This window comes from Phocoena phocoena, chromosome 1 (genome assembly GCF_963924675.1).
Source record: "Phocoena phocoena chromosome 1, mPhoPho1.1, whole genome shotgun sequence".
NCBI classification, from domain to species: domain Eukaryota; kingdom Metazoa; phylum Chordata; class Mammalia; order Artiodactyla; family Phocoenidae; genus Phocoena; species Phocoena phocoena.
Window position 1 is genome coordinate 89,952,007 of NC_089219.1, and position 27,737 is coordinate 89,979,743.

The window sequence follows — 27,737 nt, forward strand, 5'->3', positions numbered from 1 at the left end:
TAGGATGACCTTGTTTCTTGCTTGAAGCAATAAAATGCAGTGGAAAGGATGCTCTGTTCCTTCTGAGCCTAGACCTCAAAAGTTTTTGCAGCTTCCGCTCTCACCCTGTTGCAATTCTGGGCTACCCTCCTTGAGGACGCTTATATCCTAGAAGACCTGTCTTGTGCGGTGTACATGAGAATTTCTTGTACATGGGTCAGGTCTAGAAGTAAAGATAGGTGATCAATCAGTATATAGGCTTAGTTGCTTGGGAATCATAAACGGCATAGCACTATTTCAGTGTAAGGGAAAGAAACAGACTTACCATTTTTGAAGGAAGTGACTAGCAAATTCTGTTGAAAAAGCTTTGGTTTTATTAATAGCCTTCATTTTCCTTCCTCTATCTTAAAAATAAACTAATTTACAAATTGATGTATTTTCCTCACATAATTTTGATTTCAATTAAATTAATCCATTTAATTTATTTATATTTTTCATTATTATTTTAATATTTTAATTTATATAATATATGTATATGTTTAATGTTAACTTTCAATATACCCTGCTTCACCCATGAGTGGTTGCCAATTAGGGGAATGTATAACAGTGTCTAAGGTGACAAGAGTAGCAAGGGTTTTTGTTTTTAAAATATCTTGGCCAATTTCATCCTTGCTTTAGGTTTCTCAAGACACTAATAACGTCTGGGGCAATTGTGAGCCACTGTGTCAATGATATAAACTTCTTGCTGAAAGAGAGATTAGTTGGGTATAATAGGAATCTAGATGCACCTTAACGGTAGATTAATTACATAAGTAGCCCCAATACTTTACTCCTCCTTTTATTCATGACCTTTGATTTGTGACTTTGTAGGTCCTCTCACTAAAGAGGCAAAGTTTCTTTCTGTCTCTGGATTCTGAGTTTGGCCATGTAATTTGCAGATCTGATGTATGTAGACATTCAAAAAAGTGCTTGTTACTGCTGCTTCTGCTCTTGAACCTGTGCCTTTCTTAAGGGAACACACTCAGCCTAGCTCGCTGGAGGGATGTGAGAGACATGTGGGGCAAGTCAGGTCTCTGCACTGATAGCAAGCCAACCCCAGATGGGCAAGCAAGTCCAGCTGATACCGGTAGGTCCACCTAGTCTAATTTGCTTATGCAGACTTGTGAGCTAAATAAAGACTGATTTGGGGGGTAGTTTATTAATAGTAGTATTGTAGCAACTGTTAACTTACACAAATCTCATTCAATATTTCTTTTTTGTGGGGAGTGAAGATCCCAAATGATAGCATCAGAGACACATTCTTTTTCTTAGATTCAGATGGTTCAACTGCTGGATTCCAGAGGCCTTGTAATTTGCCTAGGTAGGATTATAGTTGCAAGTTCAATGGTGAGAATCAATAGGGCATGTGTTTTAGGGCCAGTAGTTCATGCCTTAGGTGCAAGAAGCAGTATTAGGCCAAAAGCAGAGTATTAATTACCAGAAAACACATACTTAGGCTTATATTTTTGCTAATGGAATGCAGTAAAACCCGATTACAATAAATCGTAGTGAAAAAAGGAAAAAAAGCTATAAGTGACATTTTAATGTCCCAGTTGCACTGAGTCCTAAGTGAGGTCAGGAGGGATTTAAAAGCTACCATTCCAAGACTTTCTAGGTACATAAATTGTTCACAAGGAATTTTCAGCATATTTTCTACTCACTATATTATCACATTTTTTTTTTGCCTTTTCTAGAAAATTTTAGAAGGTAAAATCTCTCCTTTTTGGTTTCTCAATCCTACTGCTTTTGACTTTGGCATTTCCTTCCACTAAAAGAAAATATACCGAAGTGCTACAGTCTGCAATTTTACCCTCTACTTTTAAAATTAAAAATGTCATTTAAAATTCATTATAGGCATAAAATTTAATGGTTGTGTAATGTTTAGTTGCATGAATACCATAATTTAACCATTTCCTTTTTTTCCACTTTGTCACTATTCAAAATAAGACTATAACAATATTTTTTGTTTGCTTTTCTGATTATTTCCTTATGATAGATTTCCAGAAGTGGGGATTACTGGTTCAAATGTCATAAACACTTAAATGTTTAAAGTTCTGAATACATAGAGCCAAGGTTTTTAAGAAAGGTTGTGTTGTTTCTTGAAGTGTTTGAGAATGCCATTCTTACAACAAACTTGTCAGCATTGAGTATATTCTTGAAAAATTACTGTTTGATAGTGTATATATATTATGCAATTTACAAAGCTCAGTAATGCTAAAAAATAGCAAAAATAGTGACTCAGTCAGATTAAAGGTCACTGAAGTGGTTGTGAAACTGTGAGAGAGCTAGAAAGCCAGCAACTGGTTTTCTTTCCTCCCCCCATACTTCTCAAGGGGCCTCGAACAATAGCTTGCGATTGGGTTCTAATTTCCAGCTAATTGTGGGCATGTCTTGGGGCTTTATTTTTGGTATTCTAGGTACTTAAAGAAGTGGGAATGAGGCGACAGATGCCACAGGGAAAGTAGCAACTGGCCCTAAGAGTATGTCTGAAACATCTCAATGCAGATGGAAATACACTTACAGTTAATAAGACTATGTTATAATGCTTGAATGGTGTAATGCTTTAAAAGAGGAGACAGTGAGATACAGTGGGAATAGTGGAAGATTCAGAATATGATAGACTTTAGATTCCTGTCTCTGTTACTTATGAGAAAGTTGTCCTGGACAACCAATCTCGGCCTTATTTTCCTCATTTTTTAAAGGAGAAAGCAATCACCACATAGTAAGATTTTTATGAGAAATAAGTGTTATAATATCAGTAAATAGCACATTGTAAATATACCTAATAATGACAGTTATCAAAGAAAAGAAAATGCGAGTGGATTGGATTGTCATTTATGCTTTAATGATGAGGGTCTATAAATTTTGAAGCCTAGTAATGTTCATAATGTTTGAAGTAACTTGCAAAATGTTGTGGACTAAGTGATACGATTTTAGGACTCTAAACTTGGGCATTTCCCCATTGACCTGAAATATAACGCACTTTTCCAGTGGTAGTGCCTGAGGGAGCAGTGACCAGAGTGAATACCTGGGCTGACTCACCTTGCTGCATCTTTAACTTCATCCCTAATGAAATGACTTATCAGAAGCCATGTGCCTGGAACTACACCTAGAGAATCTTAGGCATTTATTGGGATTGCCCTAACCGAGGGTATCTGGGAGAAAGGCAATATCTTGGTGTGTCAAGCTAATACAGAAGTTAGGGCTCGACTTTAGAGAGAATCTGCCTACATATTTTGGAGACTAGAAAACAGCATAGATGACCTTTACCTCAAAACCATTGTGGTTAAGAGACTATAATGAAAACCTCTGTGGTTATAATAATTATCTAAAAATTGATAGAGAGGTAAGTTTTAATGAAGACACAAATGGTTTGAATTTCCCAATGCCAATATGCCAAGTCTAGACTCATTATTTTATATTCACAAGAAAAAAAATGTAGAACATATGTTGACATGTAATGCTACATTTGATTAATTTTGACTTATTAGGATTGTCAGTAATTCCTGTAGCTAAATTTATTATGTAGATATATATGCAGCTAGGAACATATATAGCTCGATTATTGAACTAGGAACATTGATGTGTCAGCTATGCCGCAGTACAGAAAGGCAGAGTTTGATACCCTTTAAATTCTTTTAATAAAACCCCCTATTAGAACTAGCCCTACTTAAATGGACAATCATATTAGGAAAGGGACTTTGGTTTCCATAAAGAGGAGTCTTCTACTAAATGAGGATTACTTTGAGAATTAGAGAAATTACTTAGGAACCAGAAATAGCTGAGACGAAAATGTTTTAAAGATTTGAATTGGGTTGGATGACCGTGGCTCAAAGCTTGGAGTTGTTCTTTGTGAGAAATGTCATTAACTCAAACTTAAAGATTAGCAGAGGATTATAAAGAAGTAAACGAGGCAGTTCTCATTAAAATACAGTTTCTTTGGACTGAGTAAAGATGAACAAAGTGCACTGTTCTTGTACTGCTCATTGGTAAAATAGTAGTTGGACAAAAGAAGCCACTTAGACTTAGTTTGTCTTGTTTTTCTTTTTTTCTTCTGTGTTATGTGATGTTTTCATTCCACAAGGGGTGTTCATAGTGTTTCACTATCAATGATACAGGAACTAATAGAGCCAGACACTTCTAGAGTTGGAAAGCTCTTCCTAATGTAACAACAAAAATTATCGTTATACCCCACCTGGGGGTTGCTTTGGGTAAGAGGAGACTCAATCTTTTATCACCTATTTACTCTTCTGATTTCAGAGCAGTAGTGATGGAGGGGAGCACAGTAAGATTAATCTTGAGCCCTTCTAAGAAATTTGTAATTTGTGAAGTTCTAAATAAAAAGTTTAGTCCTGTGATATTATGATTTCTAATAAAAAATACATATTTGGGGGCTCCCCTGGTGGCACAGTGGTTGAGAGTCCTCCTGCCGATGCAAGGGACACGGGTTCGTGACCCGGTCCGGGAAGATCCCACGTGCCGCGGAGCGGCTGGGCCCGTGAGCCATGGCCGCTGAGCCTGCGTGTCCGGAGCCTGTGCTCCGCAACGGGAGAGGCCACAACAGTGAGAGGCCCGCGTACTGCAAAAAAAACAAACAACAACAACAAAAAACCCAAACATATTTGGTCTTCATCCCAGTTTCTGGCACAGAGCTCCTAAAACCCTTGGAATTTCCTAAGAAGAGACAAAGGTGACTTTTAATGAGGTGACTTTTAAACCCCACCTAAGGATGGGGACTTGTCAGTGGAGCCAATCGTGATTACAGGGTTGGAGCTTTTAGTCTTAGCTCCCTGACCTCCAGACTGGGAGAGTGGCTGAAGGTTGAATCAATCACCAACGGCCAATGATTTAATCAATTATGCCTAAGTAATAAGCCTCCATAAACCCCCCAAAAGATAGAGTTCGGAGAGCTTCTGCATTGGTGAACATGTGGAGATTCCCAGAGAGTGGTGCCCTTTCCCCATACCTTGCCCTGCATCTCTTCCATCTGGTTGTTCCTGAGTTATATCCTTGTAAAAAATTAATAAATAGAAGCCTCAATTAAATAGAGTTGGGAGACCAGAAGATGGAGCTCTCATGCCCTGTGATGATAGCAGGGCCGAACAGGAGGAAGAATGACTCTTCTTTTCTGGCAAGGACTCATCCAATAGAAAGCCATGGACTCTATTTACTGCGGCCCTCCCAATTTCCTTTTCCCTCTCTAAATGTATTCTTCCATTGCTGTGTGGGGATTTGCATGTGACTTGCCATGATTGCAGACCCCGAATTGCAATTCTCTGCTGATGCTGAGTAAACCCATCTTTGCTAAAGAAATATCTGGCATTCCATTTATTTCAGGCCAACATCCTTTTATAATAAACCAGTAATCTAGTAAATAAAATGTTTCTCTGAGTTCTGTGAGCTGCATTAGCAAATCACAGTAGTCCCCCATTATCTGTGGTTTCACTTTTCTTCATTTCAGTTACCCAAGGTCAACCATGGTCTGAAAATATTAAAAGGAAAATTCCAGAAATAAACAATCATAAGTTTTAAATTGAGTGCCATTCTGACTAGTGTGATGATATCTCATGCTGTCCTGCTCCATCCTGCACGGGACATGAATCATCCCTGTGTCTGGCATGTCTATATTATATATGCTACCCATTCGTTAGTCACTTAGCAGCCACCTGGGTTATCAGATCGACTGTCATGGTATTATAGTGCTTGTGTTCAAGCAACCCTTACTTGACTTAATAATGGCCCCAAAGTGCAGGTGTTAGTGATGCTGCCAATTTGGATTTGCCAAAGAGAAGCTTTCCACCTCTAGGTGAAAAGGTAAAAATTCTCAACTTAATAAAGAAAGAAAAAAGTCATATGCTGAGGTTTTTAAAATCTGTGGTACGAACAAATCTGTGAAATTGTTAAGAAGGAAAAAAAAATCCATGCTAGCTTTGCTGTAGCACCTCAAACTGCAAAAATTATGGCCACATTGCATAATAAGATGGAACAGGCATTAAATTTGTACAAGGCAACAGTTTGAAAGGAGAGACCACATTCACATAACGTTTATTACAGTATATTGTTATAACTGTTCTGTTTTATTATTAGCAGCTGTTAGTTTCTTACTGCACCTAATTTATAAATTAAACTTTATCATAGCAACCACTATGGAGAAGAGTATGGAGGTTCCTTAAAAAACTAACATTAGAGTTACCATATGATCCTGCACTCCCACTACTGGGCATACACCCAGAGAAAACCATAATTCAAAAAGAGACATGTACCACAGTGTTCACTGCAGCACTATATACAATAGCCAAGACACTGAAGCAACCTAAGTGTCCATCTGAAACAGGAGGGAAAGGGGCAGGGTACAACCTTTAAAAGAATGACATAGGGACTTCCCTGGTGGTCCACTGGGTAAGACTCTGGGCTCCCGATGAGGGGAGCCTAGGTTCAATCCATGGTTGGGGAACTAGATCTCGAATGCCTGCTGCAACTAAGAGTTCGCATGCCACAACTAAGAATCCACATGTCACAACTAAGAAGCCAGCATGCTGCAACTAAAAGATCCCACATGCTGCAACCAAAGATACCGCATGCCGCAATGAAGATCCTGCATGCCGCAACTAAGACCTGGAGCAGCCTAAATAAATAAATAAATAAAATAATTGTTTAAAAAACAAAAGAAGGACATAGCCAAAGGACATGACAAAAACAGGTTAGAACCAACTAGGTCCAAGATGGTGGAAGATTTGACTTCCAGTGGACCTTAAGCCTCATTATATGCTCATTGTAATACATTAGCATAAGCTGACACACCCACCAGCGCCATGACAGTTCCGAGGCCAACCATCAAAGATCAAAAAGTGGGTGGTGGCCCAATTCCTGGAAATCTCTGCCCCTTCCCCAAAATACTTGGAATAATCCTCCTGCTCATTAGCCTATGAAATTACCCAGCCCATAAAAACTAACCACCCCATATTTCGGGGCCTCTTGCCTTCTGAGATGGCCCACACTCCATCTGTGGAGTGTGTTTCTCTCTAAATAAATCCATTTCTTTTTTTTTCTTTTCTTTTTTTTCTTTTTTAATTTTTTTTGTGGTACGTAGGCCTCTCACTGTTGTGGCCTCTCCCGTTGTGGAGCACAGGCTCCAGACGCGCAGGCTCAGCGGCCATGGCTCACGGACCCAGCCACTCCGTGGCATGTGGGATCTTCCTGGACCGGGGCACGAACCCACGTACCTTGCATCAGCAGGCAGACTCCCAACCACTGCGCCACCAGGGAAGCCCAAATAAATCCATTTCTTACTTATCACTTTGTCTTTCACTGAATTCTTTCTGCGATAAGACATCAAGAACCTGAGCTTCATTAAGTCCTTAGACCAGGTGTGTGATCTCAATTAAAAGACTGTGGGTTCAATTCCCAATCTGGGTTGCATGGTTTCGCGTCAACAGATGAATGGATAAAGAAGATGTGGTACATATGTACAATGGAATATTACTCAGCCATAAAAAAGAAAGAATGAAACAATGCCATTTGCAGCAACATGGATGGACCTAGAGATTATCATACTAACTGAAGTAAGTCAGACAGAGAAAGACAAATATCATTTGATATCACTTATATGTGGAATCTAAAAAATGACACAAGTGAACTTATTTACAAAACAGAAATAGACTCAGAGTCATTGAAAACAAACTTATGGTTACCAAAGGGGAATGTGGGAGGATGGAGGGATAAATTAGGGGTTTGGGATTAACAGATAGACACTACTATATATAAAATAAACAACAGAGACCTACTGCATAGCACAGGGAACTATATTCAAAATCTTATAGTAACCTATAAGGGAAAAGAATCTGGAAAATTTTATATATATATATATATATATATATACACACATATAAAACGGAATCACTTTTCTGTACACCTGAAACTAACACAACATTGTAAATTAAGTGCATTTCAATAAAAAAAATACGAAAATGCAAAAAAAAAAAGAAAAAGCAACCGTAGTACATGTAGTGTTTGTTACTATCTGTGGCTTCAGGCATCCTCTGGGGTCTTGAAATGTATTCCCTGCAGATAAGCAGGGACTACTGTAATTGAACCCCAGGACAAGGAGTCATTGGAACATCTGATCTACTGGGTTAGATGACCTATTGGGATTGGTGCAGGTTGGTGTAAAGCACAGATGACAACCTGGGCTGGTGACTGGCGTCTGAAGTCGGTGGGTGGGGCAGTCTTGTAAGACTGAATCCTTAGCCTTTGGAAATCTGTCGTTATCTGTGGCTAGGTAGTGTTCAAATTGAGTTGAATTCTTGTACACCCTGCTGGTATCCAAGAATTGCTTGTTGGTGGTATGGGAAACCTCCCCTCACACACACACACACACACACACACACACACACACACACACACACAACCACACATGACAATTGGTGACCAGAACCTTCAACATTTTAAGTGGTTCTTTGCATAAAGTTGGAAGTATGGCTAGAAGTCTCTTTTCTGTAGGAAAACAAATTTTGAAAAATTATGAAAGCAAGACCCATGATATTGTATATGGAAGGGGAAAAATGAGTAAAAGAGAATAAAGTTTAATTAAGGAATAGGCACTTGGTTTTGATCTGGTGATGATCTAAGGACTGGAGTTTGCAGTTCTGGGATTCAGGGAAGAAACAAGAATATAAACGTGTCCAAAAAACGTGGTGATGGGCAGATCAACTCTAAGGATGTTAAATAACAAACATTCAACTGAGTAAATTTTAGAGATCTAATTGGCTTTATTTAACGATTCATGAATCCTGCAGCAGCCTTTCTAGCAAGTAGAGAGGAACTCCAAAGGGCTACAGAAAAGCGAGAGTTTCCAACAGCAGGACAAGGAAGTTATCAACTAAAAAGATTATCTCAGGCTTAGATGACTGGTTACTTATGGGGGAAGAAAGGGGGCTATGTGGCAGATTACTTCATCTTCCTTTGGGGGATGGAGAGGGCCCAAGTGACAGATTACCTCATTGGTGCTGACGAGAAAATTCCTGACTGATTAATTAAGACTCCCCTTCTAGGGGAGGATGAAGCTTCAAGTAGGCTAGGTATTAAGCCCGGGTTTGGTGGTATGGCCTGACATAAGTGAGTCCGTTTTGGGCCAGTGGTTTTCTTTTTAACAGAACATTGGTTTTTGATATTTAATTACAGCCTATTTTTTTTTTTTTCATTTCTTTTGACTTTGTGCAGTAAGGCTACTCAGCAAACTAAAGGTTTCAGTTAAAGCCTGTTTCATAATAGAATTGTGTAATGGTGCTTTGTGAAATGAAAGAGATTGTTTGGGGTGAGAAAATCTAGGACAGTTGTAGGAAAACGGTGAGTCAACCAGAGCAGCACACGAGAAAAAGCTGAGAGCAGACATAACAGGGTAGAGTAGAGAAAATGTCTTGTAGAATGAAAGCAACTTCCTCCTTCCTCCAGGAAATCATGGAAATATGGGGAAGGGAGGAGTGCTGTGTTGTTTGGATATTAAAGGAGAAGATGATCAGAGAAAGCTAGAGGACTTGGGGTCATTTGGTTATAGTAGCCAATGATTATAATATAGTACTAACTGATCTTAGTTTTAAGAAGCCTCCTAGGGTAAATTTAATCCTGTGTCAACAAGGACACTTCTTTTGAATGTTTAGAAGCAGCTCTGTCTTTCCCAGGTGAGACAGATGCAGCTCTTTCAAGCATCCTACAAATGCCTTGATTCCAGATCCTCTCCTCTCACCATCTTGGTTTTAGTCCTCTGGAGATACATCCATTTCTCAATGTCTCTCTTAAGGTGTCATCTTTAGACTAGAACTTAGTATTCCCAAGATGGATTTATTCAGGAAGAGAGCACATGTGACTCCTCTTTTCCTGAGCTCTATATTTTTAGCTATGCAAACTGAAATGAAATCAATTCTTTTCTGAACTTCTTATTTTACTACTGACTCATATTCGTCTTAGGTTTACCCTAACTTCTAGTTTTTTGACAGAGATATTTTCTATTCGTATCCCCTTGTCCTACAGTTGTGGAGTTCATATTTTTTAAAACTAAATTTTATTAGTCACATGTGATCCACCTTTATTGTTTCTTGACTTCACTTTATTGGTACTGATTTATGTCCTATAAAGATTTAATAAGGTTGCAACATGTATATGCTTTACTTATTTTTTATTTTTTCAGTTTTATTGAGGAACAAGTGACAAAGACAATTGTAAGATATTGAAAGTGTACCTCCATCTAGTTAATTAACACACCTACAACCTCTTATATTTGTCTTTTTTTTTTTTTTTTTTTTTAGTGAGAACATTTAAGTTCTACTCTTTTAGCAAATTTCAATTCTACAGTACAGTTTAGCAGCTACAGTTACCTAGTTGCCATGCTATACTTTAGATCCTTGGACCTTAGTCATCTTCTAGCTGAAAGTTTTCACCATTTTACCAACCTTTCTCTCCTTCTCCCACCTCCCAACCCCTGGCAACAACATTTCTACTCTCTGAGTTGAACTTTTTGATTTTTTCTTAAGATTCCACATATAAGTAATGCCATGCAGTATTGGTCTTTCTCTGTCTGATTTATTTCACTTAGCAAAGTACCCTCAAATTCCATCCAAATTGTTTCAAATGGCAGGATTTTTATTTCGCATGGCTTAATAATATTCCGTTGTGTGAAAAATAAACTCAAAATGGACTAAAGACCTAAATGTAAGACCAGCTACTATAAAACTCCTAGAGGAAAACATATGCAGAACACTGTGATATAAATCACAGCAATATCTTTTTGGCTCTGCCTCCTTAGGGTAATGGAAATAAAAACAAAAATAAACAAGTAGGACCTAATTAAACTTAAAAGCTTTTGCATAGCAAAGGAAACCATAAACAAAACAAAAAGACAACCTACAGAAGGGGAGAAAACATTTGCAAATAATGCGACTGACAAGGAATTAATCTCCAAAATATACAAACAGCTCATACAGCTCATTATCAAAAAAACAAACAACCCAATCAAAAATGGGCAGAAGATCTAAATAGACATTTCTACAAAGAAGACATACAGATGGCCAAAAGGCACAGAAAAGATGATCAACATGGCTAATTATTAGAGAAAAGCAAATCAAAACTACCATGAGGTATCACCTCACACTGGTCAGAATGACCATCATTAAGAAGTCTACAAATAATATTAATAAATACTGGAGAGGGTGTAGAGGAAAAGGAACCCTCCTGCTCTGTTGGCGGGAATGTAAACTGGTGCAGCCACTATGAAGAACAGTATAGACGTTCCTTAAAAAACTAAAATAGAGCTACCATATGATCGCAATCCCACTCCTGGGCACATATCCAGAGAAAAACATAATTCAAAAAATACATGCACCCCAATGTTCACAGCAGCACTGTATATAATAACTAAGACATGAAAGCAACCTAAGTTTCCCTTGACGAATGAATGGATGAAGAAGATGTGATATATATACACAATAGAATATTACTCAACCACAGAAAATAATGAAGTAATGCCATTTGCAACAACATGGATGGACCTAGAGATTATGATACTAAATGAAGTAAGCCAGACAAAAACAAATATCATATGATATCACTTATATGTGGAATCTAAAAAAAGTGATACAAATGAACTTATCTACAAAGCAGAAATAGACTCAGACATAGAAAACTCACAGACATAGAAAACAAACTTATGGTTACCAAAGGAGGGTAGGGAGGATTAAATTAGGAGTTTGGGATTAACAGATACACCCTACTATATATAAAGTAGATAACCAACAAGGACTTACTGTATAGCACAGGGAACTATACTCAATGTCTTGTAATAACCTATAATGAAAAAGAATGTGAAAAAATAATGCATATATTTATATATAGGTATAACTGAACCACTTTGCTATACACTTGACACTAACACAACATTGTAAATCAACTATATTAAAATAAATTTTTTTAAATAAAAATTAACATAAAAAATTGGAAAGAATGAAAAAACATTCCTCTGTGTGTGTGTGTGTGTGTGTGTGTATCTTCTTTATTCATTCATTGACTGACACTTAGGTTGTTTAAGTATCTTGACTACTATAAATGATGCTGCAATGTACATGGGAGAGCAGATATCTATTTGAGATCTTGTCTTCATTTCCTCGGGATATATACCCAGAAGTGGGATTGCTGGATTGTATGGTAGTACTGTTTTTAATTTTTTGAGGAGCCTTCTTACTGTTTCTTATAGTGGCTGTACCAATTAACAAACCCACTTAGTGTGCACAAGGTTTCTCTTTTCTCTACATCCTCATCAACACTTTTTATCTCATCTTTTTGATGATAGTCATTCTGACAGGTGTGAGGTAATACCTCACTGTGTTGTTGTTTTTTTTTTCATGTTACAAGCATATTTATTGTTTGGTTGAACATGTTACAGACTACAAGTAAGTCTAGTTCTTACAATTTGTTGCTTAACTCAATAAATGTTTTCCCCAAATTTATTACAAACTCCAAGTGTTAGTGTCTGAAGACTCTACGTAACACTTCTGTACTCCCATTGTATACTTTATTCCAGCATTGACACCATATTCTGCACTGCTTCTTCAAAAACAAAACATGTTTGCTATGATTCTAATGAAATTGTGTCTAGACATCAAAAGAAAAGTTTTCTCTAATCTTTCTACCTTTTCAAATACTCAGAGAATTTACTGGAGAGGAAGAGAAGAAAACAAGATCAAAGTTTTAACATTTTTTAAAACTATATGTTCCCATTTCTTGACAGATAAAGAAACAATGAATAAGATCTGCATCCTGTGATCAATAGAAATGTAGAGGTTTGAGTTTTATTATTTTTCTCTTGCTTGCCTTTAAAAAATAAATAGCACTTGCCAATGACTTCATTACACCCAGCACTTCAAGGTAAACATAATAGAATTCTACTTTCCTGGCACACTGTGATGGCATGTTCTTCTTGGTAAGTAAAAGATGATATTGAATTAAAGAACTTATTTCTTTATAGGAACTCAACTATAGCCTTCTCTGGTATTTTCCCAAATCAAATCCAGGGCTACATCTTGTATAAAAATTCTCATATACTCCCTTGGCACAGAGGTAAAGAAAGGCTTCTCTGCCTCCCTCTTTGATTTTCCTCTTCAACCAGGTTAAAATCCAACCCAGGATTTTTAACAAGCACAGCTGTATATAAAAAACAATTGCTAGAAGACAACAGAATTCTTAAGAGACTTGAATAACAATGTAAAAAAAAACCTGCTCCAATACCCAAATGCTGCCAAGTTCTCCAGTCTTCTGAAGCCGCTCTTTTGTGTAATATCCAATTATAAAATGATGTAAATCACCATTACTTATACAATGAAAAGTCCAGCACCCTCCCTTAAAACCAAGGATTCCTGGGGTGGGGGTTGGTGGCTGCAGCCATGAAATCTCATCCCCAAATACATCCCTCACTGATTCTTGATCCCCTTATCATCATATGTCTGAAAGCTGCTGACCTCTTATCTCCCCTACTTTGTGGCCCTCCATCCCCCCCCGCCCCATCTAGCACTCTTCCTCCTTGATTCCCCAAAGTGCCACTAACACATGGAGTATGGAGTTCAAGGAAGTCATGTGGAATCAAACAAAGCCAAAACGAGATGTGGAATTAAACTGGAGAAACAAATGAATGTGTGTAGCAAAACAGAAACAGACTCACAGATATAGAAAACAAGTGGTTACCAGCTGAGAGAGGGAAGTGGGGGAGGAAAAAAGGTAGGGGATTAAGAGATACAAACTACTATGTATAAAATAAATAAGCTACAAGGATATATTGTACAGCACAAGGAATATAGCCAATATTTTATAATAACTTTAAATTGAGTATAATCTATAAACTTTTGAATCACCATGTTGTATACCTGAAGCTAATATAATACTGTAAATCAACTATGCTTCAATTAAAAAAATTTTTTTTAATTAAAAAAAAAAGGTTGCACCAAGAAAAAGACATAAAACAGGAGAAATGTCAAACCAATAAGCCCAAAAGTGACAATGAAGACAGAGGTGTAGCTCAGAAAATATAAGAGAAATGGTCTCTACCTTCATGGAATATATATACAATCTATTGGGGCATTTTGAAACATACTTGAGCACCACTTATGCTTAAGCTGGGGCCTTTGTTATACACTTAATGTCTTTCCATGATGGTGTTTTTTCCTTTAATGAACCCAATGATCAGAGATCTGTCAAAGTAAATAGGAAGCCAGAGAGTAATCAGGTAGCTAGTGGTGTGTCTTATAATTGGCCAGGTGATTGAAGACCTGTCTTGAGTGAATAACTGGACAGGAAGTGGCCAGGGAGGGATAATGTTTTCAGAGGAACTGACTGAGGGGGAGCTGTATTTTCCATTGTCTAATACTTGCCAATCATTATACACCTGTCAGTAAGAAGAGAGTTTGTTCAGCCCATTCAGTGCACCTGTGTGATCATATTCTAATTCCTGATCAGAGTTCACTTGTTCTAGAGGAAGCCATTTCCAAATGAAGTGTTACTATTTCATCCTCCTGGTTTTATTCCTTGGTTTTTAGAGCCAAAGAAGTGCTGCTCAAAGGGTAAAATTTTCTGAAATATCCAGTAAGATGAAAATTCAAATAAGTGCTGGATCCTAATTATAAAGAGTGGTAAAGAAAGTACATCTGAACACTGGATAATAGAAATATGTAATCAGAGTTGGGAATACAGATGTAGAAATAGGCAAGACTGTCAAAAAAGAATCTTCCAGGCACCTTTGTAATCTACTTAGATATTTCAGTATTTGACCTTGAAACAACTTCTGGCAAGTTGGATGGCATAATTTCCTAGAATATCATAGTAACTAAATCCATTAGCCCGATGACCCTCACTTGGCATTTTCAAAGAAATTTACTACTGGTAGTGATAAGGTTTCGAACACTAAAAGCTGCCTGGCTGATGAAAATCCTGTTTGAAAAAAAAAAAAATCTAGGCAGATTTCACACAGGAGTTCCACCAGATACACTCACACACCCATACTGTTAAAGTGCATACTTCTTAAAATATGCATTAAGGTCTCAGGATATCATGGGTATTACAAATTCTGTTTCATCTATGAAATTATTTTTAATCCAGCAAAAATGTTTTGAGACCTACTATGTACAAGGCATGTGCTAGGTGCTTAGGGAGGCATAGAGATGAATAAGAGAATCCCTTCTTCCTTCTAGTAACAGATAAGACAATTAGGCAAATAACTAAATACTAGAGATACAAATACCCTACTGGGAGAGCTTAGGGGAAGAAGCAAATGATTCTTCTTCTTTTTTTAATTAATTAACTTATTTATTTATTTTTGGCTGCATTGGGTCTTTGTTGCTGCGTGTGGGCTTCCTCTAGTTGCAGCCAGCTGGTGCTACTCTTCATTGCGGTGCGCGGGCTTCTCATTGTGGTGGCTTCTCTTATTGCGGAGCAAGGGCTCTAGGCTTGTGGACTTCAGTAGTTATGGCTCATGGGCTCAGTAGTTGTGGCTTGTGGGCTCTAGAGTGCAGGCTCAATAGTTGTGGTTCACGGGCTTAGTTGCTCCGTGGCGTATGGGATCTTCCCGGACCAGGGATCAAACCTGTGTCCCCTGCATTGGCAAGCGGATTCTTAACCACTGTGCAACCAGGGAAGTCCCGAAGCAATTGATTCTGACGAACAGGATTAGGGGAGGCTTAACTGAAGTGAGAACTGATTCATAAACACCAAATTAAGCCACATCCTTTGTGGAATCAAACTTGAAACCACATTCTTTAGTTGGATTTAATACACGGTGGGAAACCTGTTTAAAGATTATCCAGTGTGCAGCAAATTCAAGTTTGGCTTTTTGGAACTTTCTGGAATTTTTTTCTCTGAATATTTTTGATCCATGGTCTGTTGAATCCACAGATTTGGAAACTGCTAGTGTTGGAGGGTCTTCTGCAGAAGCAGGGGGTGGCTGTGGCTCACCGTGGGGACAAGGACACTGGCAACAGAAGTTCTGGGAAGTACTCCTTAGCGTGAGCCCTCCTAGAGTCCGCCATTAGCCCCACCCCCTTACTGTGGTTTTCATTTGCATTTCCCTGGTGATTAGTGAAATTGAGCACTTTTCATGTATCTGTTGGCCACTTGAATGTCTTCTTCTGGAAAAATGCCTATTCAGTTCCTCTTTACCTTTTATTTATTTATGTATTTATTTATTTTTACATCTTTATTGGAGTATAATTGCTTTACAATGGTGTGTTAGTTTCTGCTTTATAACAAAGTGAATCAGTTATACCTATACATATGTTCCCATATCTCTTCCCTCTCGTGTCTCCCTCCCACCCACCCTCCCTATCCCACCCCTCTAGGTGGTCACAAAGCACCTAGCTGATCTCCCTGTGCTATGTGGCTACTTCCCACTAGCTATCTGTTTTACGTTTGGTAGTGTATATATGTCCATGCCTCTCTCTCACTTTGTCACAGCTTACCCTTCCCCCTCCCCATATCCTCAAGTCCATTCTCTAGTAGGTCTGTGTCTTTATTCCTGTCTTATCCCTAGGTTCTTCATGACATTCTTTTCCTTAAATTCCATATATATGTGTTAGCATACGGTATTTGTCTTTTTCTTTCTGACTTACTTCACTCTGTATGACAGACTCTAGGTCTATCCACCTCATTACAAAAGCTCAATTTCGTTTCTTTTTATAGCTGAGTAATATTCCATTGTATGTATGTGCCACATCTTCTTTATCCATTCATCTGATAATGGACACTTAGGTTGTTTCCATCTCCTGGCTATTGTAAATAGAGCTGCAATGAACATTTTGGTACATGACTCTTTTTGAATTATGGTTTTCTCAGAGTATATGCCCAGTAGTGGGATTTCTGGGTCATATGGTAGTTTTAATTGTAGTTTTTTAAGGAACCTCCATACTGTTCTCCATAGTGACTGTACCAATTCACATTCCCACCAGCGGCGCAAGAGTGTTCCGTTTTCTCCACATCCTCTCCAGCATTTATTGTTTCTAGATTTTTTGATGATGGCCATTCTGACTGGTGTGAGATGATATCTCATTGTAGTTTTGATTTGCATTTCTCTTATGATTAATGATGTTGAGCATTCTTTCATGTGTTTGTTGGCAGTCTGTATATCTTCTTTGGAGAAATGTCTGTTTAGGTCTTCTGCCCATTTTTGGATTGGCTTGTTTGTTTTGTTGTTATTGAGCTGCATGAGCTGTTTGTATATTTTGGAGATTAATCCTTTGTCAGTTGCTTCATTTGCAAATATTTTTTCCCATTCTGAGGGTTGTCTTTTGGTCTTGTTTATGGTTTCCTTTGCTGTGCAAAAGCTTTGAAGTTTCATTAGGTCCCATTTGTTTATTTTTGTTTTTATTTCCATTTCTCTAGGAGGTGGGTCAAAAAGGATCTTGCTGTGATTTATGTCATACAGTGTTCTGCCTGTGTTTTCCTCTAAGAGTTTGATAGTTTCTGGCCTTACATTTAGGTCTTTAATCCATTTTGAGCTTATTTTTGTGTATGGTGTTAGGGAGTGATCTAATCTCATACTTTTACATGTACCTATCCAGTTTTCCCAGCACCACTTATTGAAGATGCTGTCCTTTCTCCACTGTACTTTCCTGCCTCCTTTATCAAAGATAAGGTGACCATATGTGCGTGGGTTTATCTCTGGGCTTTCTATCCTGTTCCAGTGATCTATCTTTCTGTTTTTGTGCCAGTACCATATTGTCTTGATTACTGTAGCTTTGTAGTATAGTCTGAAGTCAGACTATACTACATCAGGGAGCCTGATTCCTCCAGCTTCATTTTTCGTTCTCAAGATTGCTTTGGCTATTCGGGGTCTTTTGTGTTTCCATACAAATTGTGAAATATTTTGTTCTAGTTCTGTGAAAACTGCCAGTGGCAGTTTGATAGGGATTGCATTGAATCTGTAGATTGCTTTGGGTAGTAGTCATTTTTACAATGTTGATTCTTCCAATCCAAGAACATGGTATATCTCTCCATCTATTTGTATCATCTTTAATTTCTTTCATCAGTGTCTTATAATTTTCTGCATAAAGGTCTTTTGTCTCCTTAGGTAGGTTTATTCCTAGATATTTTATTCTTTTTGTTGCAATGGTAAGTGGGAGTGTTTTCCTGATTTCACTTCCAGATTTTTCATCATTAGTGTATAGGAATGCCAGAGATTTCTGTGCATTAATTTTGTATCCGGCTACTTTACCAAATTCATTGATTAGCTCTAGTAGTTTTCTGGTAGCATCTTTAGGATTCTCTATGTATAGTATCATGTCATCTGCAAACAGAGACAGCTTTACTTCTTTTCCGATTTGGATTCCTTTTATTTCCTTTTCTTCTCTATTTGGATTGTTTTGTTTTGTTATTGAGTTGTATGAATTCTTTGTATATTTTGGATATCAACAGCTTATCAGATATATGATTTGCCAGTATTTTCTCCTATATTATAGGTTGCTTTTTCATTTTGTTGATGGTTTCCTTGGCTATACTGAAGCCTCTTAGTGTGATGTAGTCCCTCTATTTTAATCTACTTTTTTGTCATTGGTGAAAATACTGAAAAGAACAAGGCAGAGGACAAAACATGGTATGCCGTTCTCTGGACATAGTCATTCAATTAACTGTACATTTATACAATGATGTAACACCTGGTTGTCATTTCTGTCTTATTCATCCAGAGATTCTGAAGAAAAAAGCAGCCTCCATAATTGACAGAGCTTCATGTCACATATTCTAAAATTTGAAATTTCAAGTAACAGAGAGATGTAATGTTTTATTCAAATGGGAAAACACTGTAAAGATCTTCAACAGTTTACAAATACTGAGACCTCTTTCAAATTGATGTTATTAGCATCTTTTTAAAATACCTTTTTTGACATTTGCCAAGTTAGGAATTGAAGATTCATTTTCTTCTCTTCTCTGAGTAACTAGAGGTCTCACCTTTCCTACCTAAGTGTCATGAGATCATTTCTTCCCCTCTGTTTTTAAGACAATTCTTGGAAGATGACTTAGACTGTGCTCTTATATTAAAGACAGTCTATAATTTAATTTGTTAAGAACTAAGATGTGGTACTTGCCCAGCTTCTGTCTCATAGTTACCTTTTTCATTTCAACTCACATGTAAGCCTTCAGTAAATGAGAAAGTCTTATTTAAAATTTTTTTTTTAATTTTAAGGCTCCCCCTCCCCACCATAATTACAGGCCAAGAGAGCATTCTGACTTTCTTAATATAAATTTAATGTAAACATAATTCATACATTATTATAATGTAAGTTATATAAATAATATATAAACTTGGTCTTGTTCTAGCAGGTTAGTATAAAGACTATATAAAACAGTTTTAGTCTATCAGCATCTCAGTTATATATGTATATATCACTATCTCCTTGTATTAGTCAGTGTTTTTAGTTACAGTCAAAATCATTCTGGTTAGTTTAAATGGGAAGTAATTTATTACAGAGTGTTAATTGGCTCAGAGAATTTCTGAGTGTGCACTGGATCAGTGTCGTATACACACACAGGTGATACAAGTAGAAGAAGTTCCCAAATACATCATTGCTCTGTTCTGAAAGAAGCCAAGAAATTGTACTTCTGCCCTCTGTTGTTCTACACCTATTCACCAAACCTCCTCAAGTGCTGCTGTTGAAATTCTAAGCCCTCCTTGATCATGTTTGTTAGATCTGTGCAGGCCCTGCTCATAATCTTGCCTCTACCATCAGTCTCATAAGTGAGTCTGTTAGGGGAATGAAGTCAAATGTATAACCTAGCTACAGGGAACTTGGGAAATGTAGACAATTTTCTAACCTCTAGTGAACAGGGAGATATATTGTAAGGCTGCTGCAGTGGCCTTGAGGGAATCAATGTGTGGTGTCTGCTGCAGTCACCCTTAGGCAACCTCACATGCGTATGTATTCTTCTTCCTAGATTTAAACTTGCCTGTAACAATGGGAGCCAGCAGCATTGTTCATATTAAAGGAACATAATATAAAATAGCTATTCTTTTCATAATTGAAGAGAGGGGAGGCTCAAAATCTCATCAATCATTACCCATCTAGGCGATGTTCATAAATCCTCTAGTTCAGTCACTATTCTGTATTGATATACTTAAATATGTATCAAATTTATAAGGTTTATCATCACCAGCTCATCCTATATAAAATAGTAGGGAACATGGAAAGGAAAAACTTTAGTTACTGGATAAGGGGAGAGACATTCCTAATTCTTAATTCCTTCATTCCCTTGTCCATTATCTAATTTCTTGGCCCTCAGTCAGTTCTTCTAGGGCTGAGAGGGTCTCCCTATATTAGATTGCTATAGCTTTTCTAAAATTTACTACTGGATAAGGTGGAACTAGCCAGCAACCTAGAGGAGCCCATTGGTTCCAGACTTTACTCCTCCTGTCCCCATTGCACAGTAGCATCCCTAATTCCTCTTGATAATCAGCATCCATTTTCCTAACCAGCATGGTAGCTTCCAGCCTACTGGTCTGACTAAGGACATCAGGAGAGAAGAATGGCCAAATTGCAGTCTCTACGTAGAGTTCAGTGGAATCAATACATGCTCCTGTACACAAACAGCTGAAATTATTAGCAAGTGGAATTATTTGTCACATTCTCTGAACTTACCCGAATAAACTTCTAGCAGGTGACCATGAGGGAATTCAGAATACCGCTATGTGTACATACTATGAAGCTTTGTGTACATACAGATATAGAATCTCTGCTAATTGTGTTCCAGTTGCTTCTAGCTAGGAAGTTTACAGTGATGATTTGTTTTTCCTCTCTATCTCCAAGTGATCTCCATGCTTCTTTTCTCAAGTTTGTGCATTTCCATGTATATTTCACTCTAGCAAGGTATAGTGCTTGGTAAATAATAGTTGATCCATACATATAGAGCACTGATTTTTAATCCTAACTTCAAACTAGATTCACTTGGAGAGAAGTAAAAAACAAATACCCACTCTCCCCCCCACCAAAACCCAAACAAAAACTCTAAAACAAGGAGAAATAAAACTCATACTTGGACTCTACTCAAGACCAGTTACATCACCAGCTCTTTGAATGGGGCTTAGGCATTAGAATTTTTTAAAGATAACCTATGTCTTTCTAATGTGAAGCTAGATTTGAGACATGCTGTAAAATTATAGGCCTGGAGAGAGGCCCCAAAGTTTCTCATTCTCTACTTTTACCTCAAACAGCTTAGTCAATTAATACTAAACTTTATAAGCACACATACACACTTTATTATATATACTTAATATTCTGTGTTGACTGGAGATAATTTTTAAAATAGAGATAAAAAGAAGAAAACAATTATCACTCATGGTCCCCTCACACGGAGGTCACACTGCAGACGTTTTGATTCATCTTCTTGTTTGTAAACACATACACCAATAATTGGGATCGTGATACATACTTAATTTTAATTCTGCCTTTTGCCCTTAGCATTTTATTTTGAGCTGTTCTTCAGGTTATTAACTGTTCTTTGAAAATAGGAGTTTTAGAGACCACTTAATAGTCTACTGTGTGACTGAACCAAAATGTATTTGGTTATTATGGAAAATTTCAAAGTAGAATAGTGGAATGAACCACTGTGCATTAATTATGGGACTCAAACTTCGCTCTCCTGATTTAATAGCTCAATTATGATTTATGTCCTTCCTATAGGTATAGAGGAACATTTATAAGGCTGTCAGCCCTAAATGATCACTTTAGTTTGTTCTTAGGATCCCTTCCTGTCAATGGCCGCCAAAGATGTTCATATATATTCCAGCCTCCAGATGGAGCCCGGTTCTTTGATGCAGGCCCTTTGATGAAGTTTCAAAGCATCTTTAGCTTCCCACCCGCTAAAAATATGTTGGACTCACCATATCTTAATGTATTTATGTATGAAGGTCTTAATCTGTATTATAAAATATTACACATTAACTTATTATATGGGATATTTAGATTGTGTGTCATTGGCAGTTTTCTTTTTTAATTATTGTTATGACTTCATAATTTTTTAACCATGTATCTTTACCTGAAAGCTTTTCAAACTGATGGATTTTTAAAAATAGCTCTATTGATATATGAATAATACAATAAAACACATATTTAAAGTGTATCGTGTGATAAAATTTGAAATGTTTATACAGCTATGGTCTGAATGTTTATGTCCCCCAGGAGTCAAATGTTGAAATCTTAATCCTGCAGGTGGTGTTAGGAGGTGGGGCCTTTAGGAGATGATTAGGTCATAAGGGTGGAACCCTCATGAATGGGATTGGTGACTTTATAAAAGAAGCTTCAGAAAGATTCCTTGCTCCTTGTACCATGTGAGGACACAGGAAATGTCACCAGTTATGTACCAGGAAGAGGGTCCTCATCAGACACTATATCTGTTAGCAACTTGGTCTTGGACTCCCCAGCCTCCAGAGCCATAAGAAATAACTTTCTGTTGTTTCTAAGTCACCCAGTCTGTGGTATTCTGTTATAGCAGCCTGAATAGACTAAGATAAGGATGGAGGGAGGAAAATTTGGTGAAGCACAGAGGAAGTAAGCTGGGAAGAGCCTGGGGCATGAGGTCAGGTTACTTGGGTTAAAATCTCTGCTCTGCTGCTTGCAGCATTTATGACCTTGGGGAACTGCCTAACCCACTTGGGCCTCACTTTTCTCAGCTATAAAATAAGTGTTGCTAATATTTGCATTCTCTCTTCCTCCAGTTTTCTTTACTTGCTTTACCTCTAACCATATTTTAATGCACATCTCAAACACTGCCTCTTTCAAGAAGCTTTCCCTGACCTCTGCAGACTTTTAAGTGCCCTTCATCAGTATCCCTTTGATACTCTGTGCTCTGTGTTAATTCCCCATCTTATATCTATATCCTTTAAATGGTGAGCTCTTTGAATGCAATTATCATGTCTTATTCATCTGTATCCCCAGTGTCTGGAACTATTCCTAGGTCAGCAGATGCTTGGTAATTGTTCTCTCAAAAATCAAAACAAAACAAGGCAAAATGAATTGATAAGTAACTGAATTCAACTTCTGGATGGTGGGGTTGATCTAAGCCTGGCCAATTAGCAAAATCACCTGGAGATATTTTTCCCCCAGCTTTATTGAGATATAATTGTCATATAACATTTTGTAAGTTTAAGGTATATATTTTGGTTTGATACAGTTATATATTGCAAATGACTACCACCATAGGTTAGCTAACACCTCCATCATGTCGCATAATTACCGTTTCTTTTTTGTGGTGAGAACATTTAAGGTCTACTGTCTGAACAACTTTCAAGTATATAATGCATTATTGCTAAATGTAATCACAGTGATGGGCATTAGATGTCCCAGAATTTATTCATCTTCCAACTTCCAACTGGAAGTTTGTAACTGTTGACTAATATCTCCCTGCTTCTCCCACCCCCAGCCCATGGTAACTACCATTCTATTCTTTGTTTCTACAAGTTCAGCTTTTTCAGATTCCACGTATAAGTGATACCATACAGTATTTGACTTCCTCTGTCTGATTTATTTCACTTAGCATAATGCCCTCAAGTTCCATACATGTTGTCACAAACAGGATTTCCTTCTTTCTCATGGGTGAATAATATTCACTTGTGTGATTTATATATATGTATATATCTCAGATCTTCTTTATCCACTCATCTTTGACAGACATTTAGGTTATTTCCATATCTTGGCTATTGCAACTAATGCTGCAATAAAAGTGGGATGGCAGATATCTCTTTGATATCCTGTTTTCATTTCCTTTGGATATGTAATCCTAGGGATATTTTAAAAGAGAAAAATTATTTGGCCAATACTTAGAGATTTTGATTTAGTGGGTGTATTAGTCTGCTATGGCTACCCTAACGACAAAGTACCACAGATTGGGTGGCTTAAACAACAGAAATTAATTTTCTCATGATTCTGGGGGCTAGGAGTCTGAGATCAAGGTATTAGCAGGGTTGATTCCTTCTGAGGCCTTTCTCGTTGGCTTGTAGAGAGCCTCTTCTTCCACTGTTTTCACATGAACTTTCCTCTCTGCCTGTCTGTGTCCTAATCGACACTTATAAGAAAACCAGTCATATTGGTTTAGGGCTCACCTTAATGACCTTACTCCTCATTAATTACCTCTTTGGAGGCCATATCTTCCAAAACAGGCACATTCTGAGGTAGTGATGGTTAGGAATTTAACACATGAATTTTGAGGGGACATAATTCAGCTCAAAACAGCATGTCTGGGATAGTGCCTAGGAAGCACCATAAATAATTCTGAAGATTAGTCCAGTTTGGATATTATGGATCTAAATCACCTTTAACATTTCTGATTCTATTAAAAGTAACATGTTTTAAATTAATAATCAGGTGTCTTTTACAAACATGCAACTAAATACTCAGAAAGTTTACCTCCTAGAAAGTTCTCCAGAAAAAGCAAAAGGATAAAATAACTAATAAAGACAAAAAGAACATGAATTAGTGGACCTAAACCAGGATCCAATGCAAATAAAGTGTAACCCCATGGTTAGAAGATTGGAGATTGGCTCTAGTACCCTCACCCCTAAATGCAGATGGGGTAGATTTTCTTCTCTTTAATGTCAGGAAGAGAAATTATGAAGTAGGTGCCTCTTGATCTTCAGGGTTTTCCTCAGCTCGTTTAGTGGGTTTTGTACCATGTGAATTGCACTATCTTCTTCATTTTGTGAAGGTATAAGCTAATTGGTATTATGTTTTAAAAAAAAAAGTAACATGTTTTACTTCTTTTGCAGCTGTGAAAACCAACATTGGTGTTCTGTTTCTTCGTTATTTTGAGATTCAGGTTATGGCAAAATATCCACATGAAAAATTTACCTATTTATTTAGTCTATAATAATTATTACTATTTAAACTATATGTATTATTATTATTTTTGACAAATCTTTACTGGAAGGCCCAAACTAATTACATTAGGGCATTATTCTGAAATACCATGCTTCTGGTTTCTAGAGGAAAATAATTTGTAAAATCAAAGCTTTTTTAGTTACAGACCATAAGAGCCTATACATACAATTCCCATATGTGCTTTTTGAGATTATCGAATGCCCACCAAATGATATGTATCTGAAGAACTTATTTTCTCAATTGCTATTTATTTGCCTTGTCACTTCAGAGTGATGTATGGGCTTGTGTTGTTCCCAACATCACACATGAGCCCGGCTATTCATAGGAAAGGGGACTCTGCCTCCTTTGCTAGGGTAGCTGGAGCCATTATCCTCCAACATAAGCTTTATTAGAGAGGTTTTTATTCATGGAATCTAGGAAATGTTTGCTTCCTCCACTGCTTATTCAAAGTCATTGAATATTGTAATTTTTTTGCATTAATCAGCATTATACCTACATGCATGCTGTATGAACAGTGCAAAGGAATAATGAGGCATGCTGTTTACTCTGATGCTTTTGGTGGGAACGTTCATCTTATGAAGAAATGAACTGAAAACTAAGGCATTCTCCCAAGGAACACCTATTATGCATTCCACTGAATTTGCTTCTTAGTTTTCTTTTCCCTTAGGAGAGAGGGTTTCCTCCACCCCTTTGGTCAATCGAGTATGGCACAAGGGTAATGACAAGTCTAATAGATGCTGTAAACCACTACTTTTAATGCACAATGTAATTGAGTCAGAATATAGTGTCTATACTGATGGAGTCCCTGGTGCTTTAATGGCTGAAATTATGGTTAGAAAGATCCAGATAATGCTGACTTCTATTACATTAAACCACAGTATTATACAATTTTCCTTCCTACAGTCTATCCATTCTTTTCTTTTGAATTATGCAGTGTTGTCTTAAATGGTTTAATATTACTTTGGAATAGAATTCAAAAAACTGCTGGGAGAATTTAACATTTTTGGTAAGACAGATGCAAGCTCAATTTCTAGTGGTATTTTTCAACAGACAATTTCTTTCCATAGCTTTTATAGGAAATTGCCTTTTTAAGTAGCACCCTACAGCAGCCTTCCTAGTCAGCTGAAATGGGGTGGTGTGGAGAGCAGTCCAGTGCCCTGTACGTGGAAGGATCATTACCCTAATTGCCGTATGGTATTTAGAAGCTGTATTTTCACTTTTCATGTTGTCAAGGGTGCAAGGTGAGAAAACACTTTATGGATGGTAGTGAGGAATGGGAGGTACTCAAAATAATGAATGCCTCCATAACTCAGACCTAGTGATGTGTGAGGGAAATGTGTTGTTTTCTTCCTTTGTGAATAAAGATCATCAATTGCTGCTATGGACTAGGACACCTTTATCTGTGATCTAAAGCCATCCAATGTAATACTCTGAAGCTGTTAGTTTCACCTTCTGTTTACTGGGTTATTTGTAATTTGTTTTAAAGGACATTCACTATAACTGTATGTGTAATAAATAACAAAAATGATTTTGTGTTGAGGCTATTAATAATAATGTTAAGAGTGAGAAGTTCTTTGCTGGGCATTTTACATATAATAAAATTCAATTCTCATGTGATAGAGTTGAAAGAGTTTAAGAAACTTCTAAATGAACAATAGCCAGCAAGTGGCAGAACCAGGATTTGAACTCTGGTCTTTTCAAAGCCACAATGCTCTATGACACCTCTAGTGAATCTCTTAGAGAGAACTATCTATTTTAGTGTAAAAAAAGATGATTACCAACGAATTCTGGAAAAATTGTGTTGTTTATTCTAACCCTACATGTAAACATCAGTAAATTGCAAACACGCAGACTTCCTGGTGCTTCAGGGCCTCTATCATTCAGACAGGGTGATATCAAGCTGGACAAAGGAAAAACGGTTTTATTTAGTAAGAAAATAGGTCTTGTTAGACTAAACAAGAGAGATAGAATCTCTTAAGTCAGTTCATGTAAGGTGCCATACCTAGTCATATATTTAAACCGTTACCAAAAAAAAGGAAAAATAATTCAAAAGAAAAAAAATAATAGCTGACATTGAGCACTTTCTTTATGCCAGGTGGTGTTCTAAATACTTAGTGTGTTTTAACTCATTTTATTCATGGTAACTGTAAGGTATTATAGAAATAGCAAGTACAAGAAGAAGAAACAACCTGCTAAAATACCAGTAATTTTAATTTAGAGCTTAAATAATTTACCTAAGTGATTGGGGCAGGATTAAAATGGGTTCTATGATTTCGATGGGAATGATGGATCTTAAGAGTGGCATAAGTGGTTATGGTTTCCATTACAGGCAGCAAAGGTAGAGTCATATTCAGAATTATATGACCTGCAAGCATATTTAGGGGTGCCTAATTGATTACAGGGTCATTGGGATTGAAATAGATAGGTAGCCTTCTAAAGTCTCACTTGAACTGGAAAACCAAAAACAACCAAAGATTCTAAGTCTGGTAAAAAGAGGCTTGTTTTGGACCCCCATGATGGATAGTCATGGGAATTCTTCAATTCCAAAAACTAAGTCCATTAACAGAAACAGGCACTCTGGGAAAAAAAAGAAAGAAGAAAAAAAAAGAGGAAGGTGTGGTGTGTTTGAGGAAGGTTCTGTGATAACATCATAAGACTGCTTAAATCTTCCACCAAACTTTCCCTAAATTTGCACTCATTTATAGGGTAACTGTGTCCAGTGCCTTCAACACAGACTTAAAGCCAAAACCAATCAGTGGAAACCTCATTTACCTTACTGGTTTGGCCACTTAGAAGGCATATTGGTTTTAAAAAAATTGACATAATTTCAGC